Source organism: Sardina pilchardus, chromosome 3, assembly GCF_963854185.1.
Source record: "Sardina pilchardus chromosome 3, fSarPil1.1, whole genome shotgun sequence".
NCBI classification, from domain to species: domain Eukaryota; kingdom Metazoa; phylum Chordata; class Actinopteri; order Clupeiformes; family Clupeidae; genus Sardina; species Sardina pilchardus.
In genome coordinates, this window is record NC_084996.1 from 2,272,989 (window position 1) to 2,284,348 (window position 11,360).

The 11,360-nt window shown below is 46.7% G+C and overlaps 1 pseudogene; it reads left to right on the forward strand.

Annotated features, from left to right (window-relative positions):
- Positions 1-2,616: 2,616 nt before the first annotated feature.
- Positions 2,617-5,983, forward strand: LOC134076018 (uncharacterized; annotated as a pseudogene).
- Positions 5,984-11,360: the final 5,377 nt, after the last annotated feature.

Sequence of the window (11,360 nt, forward strand, 5' to 3'; positions counted from 1 at the left end):
GAGTAAAAATATGTCTTCTGTAAGCCTAAACAGAGCCCAGCCAAGAACTCCAATAAAATTTTGATCAACTTTGAGGGACTGCTATGACCATGCAGGATCATCCAGACTACTCGTGGTGATTTTACTGCATACTATTTCTATTTATGCACCAGCCTGCAAAATTTGAGCCTCCTACAGATTCTAGTTCTTGAGCAATGAGCTTGTGAACTTTGACAAAAAAAAGAGGTAGAACAAATTTGACACCCCCCTCCCCCTGTAAAACTGGCTGTTACTTGAAAAGTATTGATCTTAGCACAAAAACATTTTACAGAGTGTCTCCTGGGTAAAATAGGCACACATGGTATTTTTTTCAGATTTTTTTGAGACGCAAGTGCGTGGGCTCTGGTTGATTTGGCGTGGAATGACCCTATTACGTTTTTTTCCTCCTTACATGTTTGGCCTTTTTTCACCAACTTGGCATGCTCTAAAACTCTTGTAATTTGGCAGTTATTTGTAGAATTGCAATCGAAACTCAGAGACAGAGTTTTGGTCTAGGGTGTGGCTCAGGGACTCTATAGCGCCACCTAGCGCGGTTTCTGTTGTGTTTGACACATACATGCACGAAAATGAACCTAATTTGGTGGGCATATGTGTTGTATTAATCTGAACAACGTTTACATTTAAACAATATAGTAAATCTTAGAAGAATTTGAGTTATGATTATGATTATGATTTTCGCACATCACGTATTTTGAAACACTTCTCCTACACAGTTTATCGAAATCATGTCATATAAGCACTAAAATGATCTTGAGGGGATGCCCGAGAGGAATTGCGACCAGATTTTTGAATTTCAAAAGTATATCGAAATGGCGAAGGTTTGAATTATGGCGTTTTATTAAGAAACAGGAAGTTGGTGTTATAATTAATAGATCTTAAACTTTCCTTAATATTAGACAATGATTAAAGAAGGCTTAAGAACGCTCTGTTGGGTTGTCTGTTGTGGTTGACACATACATTCACAAAAATGAACCAAATTTGGTGGGCTTGTGTGTTATTGCTATCTCTAGTCAGAGACAGAGCTCTGGCCTAGGGTGTGGCTAAGGGACTCTATAGCGCCACCTAGCGCATTGCCTGTTGTGGTTGACACATACATTCACGAAAATTAACCAGATTTTATGGGCTTGTGTGTTATCCTTATTGCTAGTCAGAGACAAACTCTAGCCAAAGGTGTGGCTTAGGGACTCTATAGCGCCACCTAGAGCATTGTTTGTTGTGGTTGACACAAACATTCACAAAAATGAACCAAATTTGGTGGGCTTGTGTGTTATTGCTGCCGCTAGATAAAAACAGAGCTCTGGCCTCGGGTGTGGCTTAGGGACTCTATAGCGCCACCTAGCGCATTGCCTGTTGTGGTTGACACGTACATTCACGAAAATTAACCAAATTTGATGGGCTTGTGTGTTATTCCTATTGTTAGTCAGAGACAGAGCTCTGGCCAAAGGTCTGACTTAGGGACTCTATAGCGCCACCTAGAGCATTGTTTGTTGTGGTTGACACAAACATTCACAAAAATGAACCACATTTGGTGGGCTTGTGTGTTATTGCTGCCGCTAGATAAAGACAGAGCTCTGGCCTCGGGTGTGGCTTAGGGACTCCATAGCGCCACCTAGCGCATTGTCTGTTGTGGTTGACACGTACATTCACGAAAATTAACCAAATTTGGTGGGCATATGTTTTGCTATAGCTATTCATCGCCTTTGTTAAAGCAGGGGAGAAGACACAACAGCGTCCAAGTCCACCAGGAGGACTCCTGGCAACAGCACGTGATTGGCAGCTGAAGGTCGACCTTGGGAGGCAGCTCAAATTTCCAGAGAACATCACTGTGACAACACTCAGGCCAGACATGGTCCTGGTGTCAGAAACATCAAGACAAGTGGTCCTGCTGGAGTTGACTGTCCCCTGGGAAGACCGCATGGAGGAGGCCTTTGAGAGGAAGAGAGCCAAGTATGAGGGACTGGTAGGCGATTGTCGAAGCAGCGGATGGAAGACCCGATGTGACCCCATCGAGGTTGGCTGCAGAGGCTTTGCAGGCCAGTCCCTGTACCAGGTATTGAAGCGCCTGGGTGTGGGAGGGCTGCAGATGCGGAGAGCCATCAGGAGCATCACCGATGCCGCAGAAAAGGCATCCAGATGGCTGTGGATCAAGCGAGGCGATCCTTGGAAAACCAAAGCTACTTGGGCACAAGCTGGGGACTGATCACCTCCAGCTGGGTCGTCTGGGTGAGGGTGTCTGATGTTGAAAGACCCGAAACACCCGAGGACCCCAGGTTACATCACTGATGATGTGCCCAAGTTGCATCAGAAGATGTATGTAAGAACCAGTATAATCTGGCTCTGCCAGTGACTGCCGGGAATAGGCCGGATGACGACCATGAATAGTATGGTGACAGCTGGAGAGACAGCAGACAACTGGAAAGACAGTAACCGGGGCAGTGCGGGTTAGCACCCCTATCTGCATCTCTCGTGAGGGAGAACCCAAAACACGCTACGGAAAGCCTTAGAGAATTATACCCCCAGGGGTGCCCGAGAGGGGGGGAGGATGAGCACCCCAACAGGACGGATATCCAGGCAACGACCCAGGCTAACGGAATAACGACTATGAGCGCAATCTGCAGTTGTGGCAAGGTCTGTAAGAACCAGCATGGCTTGAAGATCCACCAGGCCAAAATGAAATGCCTGACAGGGAAGCAGTTGGTGCAACGCGCAGGGCTAGTCCCTGGTGAGACGGAGGAGGAGCCAGGCCAGGAGTCACCCCACAGTGCCCAGTCCCTCCATGCACAAACTCGCACACCCCAGAACAGGCATTCAGAACATCGCCGGATAAAATGGCCTGCTGCCAACAAGGTCAGTCAGTGGTCCCAATTTGATGAGGACGTGGACCTAGCCCTCAGTGCTACAGCCAGAGGGGATGCCGACCAGAAGCTGCGGCTCATGTGCACTTTGATCATCAGCATTGCTGCAGAAAGGTTTGGCACGAAAGAACCACGGGCAGGCAGAAGCGAGGGAGGTCCAAATCGACGAGAGGGGAAGATCAGCCAGTTACGACAGGAGTTAAGATGCCTGGGATGCCAGTACAAGCAGGCAAGGGAGGAGGAGAAGGCAGGCTTGGCAGAACTCCGCAGTATGTTGAGGAAAAGACTTACCACTCTCAGACGGGCAGAGTGGCACAGGAAAAGGGGCAGGGAAAGAGCGAGGAGACGTGCTGCCTTCATCGCAAACCCCTTTGGGGTAACCAGGAAGATCCTCGGGCAGAAACGAGGTGGCAAACTTACCTGCTCACAGGAGGAGGTAGATGCTTACCTCAGCACCACCTACAGTGATGCTGCAAAGGAAAAGGACCTCAACCCTTGCAGCACCCTGTTAACCCCCCCAGATCCAATCACAGGGTTTAACATCAAGGAGCCCACCCTAAAGGAGGTTGAAGAGGTCATCAGAGCGGCAAGAACCAGCTCAGCACCAGGTCCCAGCGGAGTGTCATATGTGGTGTACAAGAGATGCCCAAGGCTATTGAAGCGGCTCTGGTTAATCATCAAAGCCATCTGGAGAAGAGGTAGGGTGGCCCAGCAGTGGAGACATGCCGAGGGCATCTGGATCCCCAAGGAGGAGAATTCCCGCTCGATCGAGCAGTTCAGGGTCATCTCACTTCTAAGCGTGGAGGGCAAGGTCTTTTTCAGCATTGTCTCCCAACGCATGACGGAGTTCCTCCTGAGAAATGCCTACATAGACACATCGGTGCAGAAGGGTGGAGTTCCAAGGGTGCCTGGTTGCATAGAGCACACAGGTGTAGTTACCCAGTTGATCAGAGAAGCAAGAAAGGGCAAAGGAGATCTTGCGGTGCTGTGGCTGGATCTAGCAAATGCCTATGGCTCTATCCTGCACAAGCTGGTGGAGACTGCACTCAACCTGCATCATGTTCCAACTAAGATCAGGGACCTCATCTTGGACTATTACAGTTATTTTAGTCTGAGAGTCACCAATGGAGCATTAACATCTGCATGGCATTGTTTGGAAAAGGGCATAATCACTGGTTGCACATTGTCGGTGATTCTTTTCTCCTTAGCCATGAATATGCTAGTGAAGTCAGCAGAAGTGGAGTGCAGAGGACCCCTCACAAAGTCAGGTACCCATCAGCCCCCTATAAGGGCATTTATGGATGACCTCACGGTGACCACAACATCAGTACCAGGGTGCAGGTGGATCTTAAAAGGCCTTGAACAACTCATCAGCTGGGCAAGGATGGAATTCAAGCCCGCTAAATCTAGGGCACTGGTAGTGAGGAAAGGGAATGTGACTGACAGGTTTCGTTTCTCTGTGGGAGGCACCCCAATTCCATCAATTACAGAGAAGCCTGTCAAGAGCCTGGGCAAGATGTTTGACAGTACCCTGAAGGACACCGCAGCCCTGCAAGCAACCAGCAGTGAGCTGGGAACCTGGCTTTCAGCGGTGGACAAGTCTGGGCTGCCAGGCAAGTTCAAAGCCTGGATTTACCAGCATGGCATCCTGCCACGACTCCTCTGGCCACTGCTGGTCTATGAGGTTCCGCTGACTACTGTTGAGGTGTTTGAGAGGAGGATAAGCCAACACCTGCGCAGGTGGTTGGGGCTGCCTCGAAGCCTCAGCAGCATAGCACTCTATGGCTGTAAGAACAAGCTGCAACTTCCTTTCAGCAGTCTGTCGGAGGAGTTTATGGTCACCCGGGCCAGGGAGGTGCTGCTGTACAGGGACTCCAATGACACCAAGGTCTCCTCAGCTGGCATCGAGGTTCGAACTGGAAGGAAGTGGAAAGCATGTGAGGCAGTCAAGCTGGCTGAACGGCGGCTGCAACATGGCGAGCTGGTGGGCACGGTGGCATCAGGGCGAGCAGGATTGGGAAGCTTTCCAAGGCCAGTCTACAGCAAGGCCCAAGGGAAAGAAAGGCGCCGGCTAGTCCAAGATGAAGTCCGGGCTAGCGTGGAGGAAGGCCGCTCCTGCAGGTCAGTAGGCATGCGGCAACAGGGGGCTTGGACACGTTGGGACCAGGCATTGGACCGTAAGATCACCTGGGCAGAGCTGTGGAAGGCTGAACCACACCGGATTAGATTCCTGATCCAGTCAGTCTATGACACCCTCCCTAGCCCATCCAACCTGTTTTGCTGGGGCCTAGCAGAGACTCCAGCTTGTCCCTTGTGCCAGAGAAGGGGATCTCTGGAGCATATCCTGAGTTGTTGCCCGAAGGCCTTGGGAGAGGGGCGCTATCGCTGGCTTCACGACTAGGTGTTGAGGGTTATAGCTGAGGTGATCACAGCAGCGATAGCTCATAGCGGGAAGCAACATCCAGCAAGGCAATCCATCGCCTTTGTTAAAGCAGGGGAGAAGACACAACAGCGTCCAAGTCCACCAGGAGGACTCCTGGCAACAGCACGTGATTGGCAGCTGAAGGTCGACCTTGGGAGGCAGCTCAAATTTCCAGAGAACATCACTGTGACAACACTCAGGCCAGACATGGTCCTGGTGTCAGAAACATCAAGACAAGTGGTCCTGCTGGAGTTGGCTGTCCCCTGGGAAGACCTTATGGAGGAGGCCTTTGAGAGGAAGAGAGCCAAGTATGAGGGACTGGTAGGCGATTGTCGAAGCAGCGGATGGAAGACCCGATGTGACCCCATCGAGGTTGGCTGCAGAGGCTTCGCAGACCAGTCCCTGTACCAGGTATTGAAGCGCCTGGGTGTGGGAGGGCGGCAGATGCGGAGAGCCATCAGGAGCATCACCGATGCCGCAGAAAAGGCATCCAGATGGCTGTGGATCAAGCGGGGCGATCCGTGGAAAACCAAAGCTACTTGGGCACAAGCTGGGGACTGATCACCTCCAGCTGGGTCGCCTGGGTGAGGGTGTCTGATGTTGAAAGACCCGAAACACCCGAGGACCCCAGGTTACATCACTGATGATGTGCCCAAGTTGCATCAGAAGATGTATGTAAGAACCTTCAGAGACAGAGCTCTGGCCGAGGGTGTGGCTTAGGGACTCTATAACGCCACCTAGTGTGTTACCTGTTGTGGTTGACATATACATTCACGAAAATGAATCAAATTTGGTGAGCTTGTGTGTTATTACTGCCGCAAGTCAGAAACAGAGCTCTGGCCTAGGGTGTGGCTTAGGGACTCTATAGCGCCACCTAGCGCATTGTCTGTTGTGGTTGATACATTCACGAAAATTAACCACATTTGGTGGGCATGTGTGTTATTGCTACTGCTAGTCAGGGATAGAGCTCTGGCCTAGGGTGTGGCTTAGGGACTCTATAGCGCCACCTACTACATTGTCCATCATGGTTGACACATTCACGAAAATGAACCACATTTGGTGGGCATGTGTGCTATTGCTACTGCTTGTCAGGGATAGAGCTCTGGCCTAGAGTGAGGCTTAGGGACTCTATAGCGCCACCTAGGCGTACTTGGGCACGGTTATAGATAATAAGTTGCAATGGAACAGTAACACTGACGCAATCTATAAAAAGGGGCTGCAGAGGCTGCATTTTTTGCGCAAATTAAGACAGTTTAGAGTGGATAGAGATATGATGTTACTTTTCTATCACTCATTTGTCGAGAGCATGCTACTCTTTTGCTGTGTTGCCTGGTATTTCTCTTTGTCTGTGACAAATAAAAACAAATTGAGCAGGATAGTCAACATGGCCAGTAAGGTTGCGGGGCAAAAACTTGACAGTATGGCTGTGACCTGTGAAAGAAGGGTGCTTAAGAAAGGTCAAGCGATTAAAGAAGATCTGTCACATCCCCTACACCAGGCATATGAGGTGTTGCCATCAGGGAGGAGGTTCAGGTCACCTTCTTTCCAGACAAATCGAGCCAGTAGGTCATTTATACCAACTAGCATTACATTGATGAACAAGAAGCTACCTGTAGGACAGCACTTTAAATAGCACCATGCACTTTCTTTCCAGCTGGACTGTCACAGTATGCACAACTGCACTTTATTATTCTATTTATGTGTAGTGGGGTCTGTGTCTTCTGTCCTGATGTTGTGTATGTGTGGGGGGTATGGTAGGGTGGGGGTGGGTGGGGTGAGGGAATTTCTGTTGTATATCCTGTCTTGTATTGCGTCTTGTTTGTCCTACTGTCTTTGTATAAATGTATCAGATGTACTGTATGGCACAGAACAATTTTCCGCATAGGACAAATAAATTAATCATCATCATCATCATCATAGTACATTGTCTATTATTGTTGACACATACATACACGACAATTAGGTACGCTTGTGTGTTATTGCTGCCACTAGTCATAGACAGAGCTCTGGCCTTGGGTGTGGCTTTGGGACTCTATTGCGCCACCTAGCTTGTTGTCTGTTGTGGTTGACACACACATTGATGAAAATTAACCAAATTTGGTGGGCATGTGTGTTGCTCATGCACATGCCCACCAACAAGTACGTGTTGCTTTGTTAGATTCCGCAAATGTCACGGGTCCACACCGCAGGTGCTCGGGCCCGCCATCGCCGCTTGCGGCTATATTTATTATTATTCGGTCTGTGGAATCTTCTTACAGGTCATGTTTGGCCTTTTTTCACCAACTTGGCATGCTCTAAAACTCTTGAAATTTGGCAGTTAGATGTGGAATTGGTAACGCTACTCAGAGACAGAGCTCTGGCCAAGGGTGTGGCTCAGGGACTCTATAGCGCCACCTACCGCGCTGTCTGTTGTGGTTGACACGTGCATGCACGAAAATGAAGCAAATTTGGTAGGCATGTGTGTTCTATTAATCTGAACAACTTTTACATTTACACTCTATAGTAAATATTAGAAGAATTTCAGTTATGATTATGATTATGATTTTAGCACATCATGGCCGTTTCTCAATACAAAGAACGCTAAAGAACGCTCTCCCATTCTTGAAAGTTTGAACTTGGGAAGTTAAGATCGGGAGTCCAGACTCTAGAGAACGCGAGGACACAGTACGCTAAATTCACAGTTTGAGACAGCAAAGTTCTCTCTCTCGGATCAGTTATTTATTTACCCATTTGCTCTATTTGTCTACCCAATATTTCTGACATTTTCAATAAAATATATAAATCAGCAGCTTGTTTAAGTTTGTTTTTTTATTTCAAAAACTGTCGTTTAATATTAAAAATAATATTCACGTGCCGATAGCGGGAACATGTAAGTTCGTTATAACAGTTGTGATTACCGTTGTGAAGCCTGCCTGTTCCCCGTAAGAAGCCTAACCATGGATCGGGTTGCAGCAGCAGTTATGGTGGCAATACTGTATCAAAGTGCCGAGGAAGAGGCAACAAGATTGCGAAGGAGGATACAGGCAAGACAAGCCAGGATGGTCAGGAGAAGACGTGAGAGGAGGCGTGCCCTCGCTGGCCTGGTAGGCGTTTCTATTTTCATCTGCTTCATTGAAGTCTGATAAGTAGAAAAGAAACCCAGTGGTGTAGCTAGGCTAGTCTACGTGACACGCCGGACTATGCTGTATATCGACTTAAAAAGCATCACCATCTCAGTATATGTACTTAAAATAGACAGAGATAAAAAAAATAAAAAAAACCCAATGCCATAAAGATACATATGGAGTTGATCACAGTGTTACTTACTACAGCAAACTATCACAGTCAGTGGCAGTTGTTGCGTTTAGGAATAGGGAAGCTCTGATAGGCTACAAATTGTCAGTTAGGCCTACTAAATCAATACAACTAAGGTGCTATTGTTCTTTGAAGGCAAAATATATTGAAAATTTAACATTTGAGCTGCAACTTGCCTTGCCTTACTCCCCGACATTCAGGCCATCCTACTGTCCCATTCACCCCCGAGAAGCTGAGCTTCTCTGGAAAATTATGACTTTTGTGGCGTCTGTCCAATAAACATCTGGCTTTTTCTGCACTGAGACCGGCCTACTGTGTACAGCCATTGACAGCCCATGAAGCCAAGCTACAAATAGCTGTGGAGTTTAACTAGTTTTTAGCTATATAAACAAATGACTTACTTACTTACTTACTAGTATGATCTAGATGGAATGGCTAATGAAATAGGCATTATTTGATGCAATATTCTGTAACATTTTATAGGAGGCTGAGCTTCCCATGTACCCTTAGAGCAATCACCTCTTCACAGTGTATCCACTAAAGCTAACTAGACTACACCACTGATTAGGTCTACTGTTTTCAGTCCTTGAAAGAGTGGTAGTGTAATGGAGAACATTAGTTAGTTAGAGAAGACTGTTAGTTAGAGCCTTTAATTAATGTTCAGATTTCATTACAGCATAAATAAGCAATTAAAAACATACAAGTTGATATATTATTGTTAAATAAGCAATTAAAAACATTCAAGTTGATATATTTTTGTAAAATAAGCAATTGAAAACATACAAGTAAATATATTATTGTTATTAATAAACCCCCTCTCCCCTCCCCCCCTCTACCTCTTAAAAAAAAAAAAAACAGGAGCAGACTCCTGCAAAGACCTATGCCCAATTGAATGTTCACGTGCCCATCCTAGCCTTGTTCTTTGCTGGTGGTGACCTGAAGCCAGCCTTCCGGCTCTCCAGGCGAAGCTTGGAGCTGCTGCTGGAGAAGCTGCCCCGCAAGAAGCAGCACGGATGGAGCCATGAGGTGGAGGTGTTGGTCACCGTGTACTGGCTGGCATGTGGGGCCTCATACAGGGCAACTGCAGATGTTTTTGCCATGCCAGTAGCAACAGTCTGCAGAGTGGTGCATAATGTAGTGGAGGAGATGATGACCATTCTCCATGAGGTCATCCACTTCCCACCGGCAGACCAGTTGGAGGAGATTGGAGATGGCTTTGCTCTCCTGGCTCGAAGTCCAGTTTTCAAATCAGCGGTCGGTGCGATTGATGGGTGCCATGTCAGAATACTCCCTCCGCGGGAACCTCAGAAGAAGGGGTACATAAACAGAAAGTTGTTCCCATCAATAGTGCTTCAAGGCATATGTGATGCAAAGTTTGCATTCCTGGACATATACATTGGCAACACAGGATCGGTCCATGATGCCATGGTGCTGAGGAGGTCACCCACCTACAAGCAGAATGTAATATATCTAATTCAATTCCACCACATACACATTGTGGTCTTAGTTTCACATTCAAGCTAAAGCTAAATTATGACATTAGAAGGAATGGGTCTATGGGTTTCTACAAATCATACACAGAGAATAATTACCTTATATTTCTCCTTCAAATTATTCCACTTCTTTTTGGCTTGTTTAGATGAAATGCCAACAGTACCAGAAGTGGACACAAAAACTCTGGGGAGAATAACAGCAGGCCATACTGTACCTAATCAGCAATCACTGAGTAATGTGTAGTATTTGCAGGCCTATTGTGGTGTTGTAACCCAAGATCCCTGTGAATGTTTACCTCAACAATCCATTTTGGATTAAAGTGTGTACAAAATTACAAATATATGGCTACTTACTCCGATCCATTTTTTGAGGAGTTCCTCCGACCTGTAAACAGCCAGTCATTGGCTGCCCTCCACTCAATTAGGGCCCTGGTTTCGTCGTTAGTCCCTGGGTAAAAGTATAGAAGTAGGCCATAGGTCAAGCACGTAATTACTTACAAGTGAAAGTAATTTTATACCTTAACGTCAATCGTCTTTTACGGAAAAGAGGAACATTTTGACATCACACGGTAACATAGCATTTAGTTAGGCGTTAACGTTAGCTGCTACTCATCCAAACGATATTTTCAAGGCATAACGTTGTGTCAAAGTCAAAGACCACACATTAACGACGTTGTAAATAAATAAACACAGAAATTAAACTTCTGAAAAGCAGTGCAGTTGCGATAAAACATAACTAGCTGCTACGGTTGTTTAATCTTGACTGTTAACTTTCTACTACGCGAACGGTAACGTTCACTTAACAGTTAGCTAGGTTAACAGCACTGTGTTCATCGTCCCTTGTCCGACATATTACTATTTCCTCACTCAAACAAATGTTCAGAAACACTTATGATCACAGGACAATAAGACAAATTAACTTACAGTTATGTGGTTGGTCTTCGGGTGAGCCAGAGGACCTAGAAGAAGCTGTCGCTGCAGTTGCCATTTTTTCTGTGTTGTGACGTGACGTAACCATAGGGACGTAACGCATTCTGTGATCTCTGCTTCAAGTCAGCTCTTCATGCATCCTTGATAAAATCAACGATTCGAGAACACTTCCGGGAATTGTATGTGTTCTTGAACAAATGCGAACTTGTGAAATGGAACAGTACTTCGGCAGTGTTTGATGACGTTTTTTAACGGTTCTCGAGTTCATGAGAACACAAGTATAGAAAAGAACGCACATTGAGAAACGGCCCATGTATTTTGAAACAC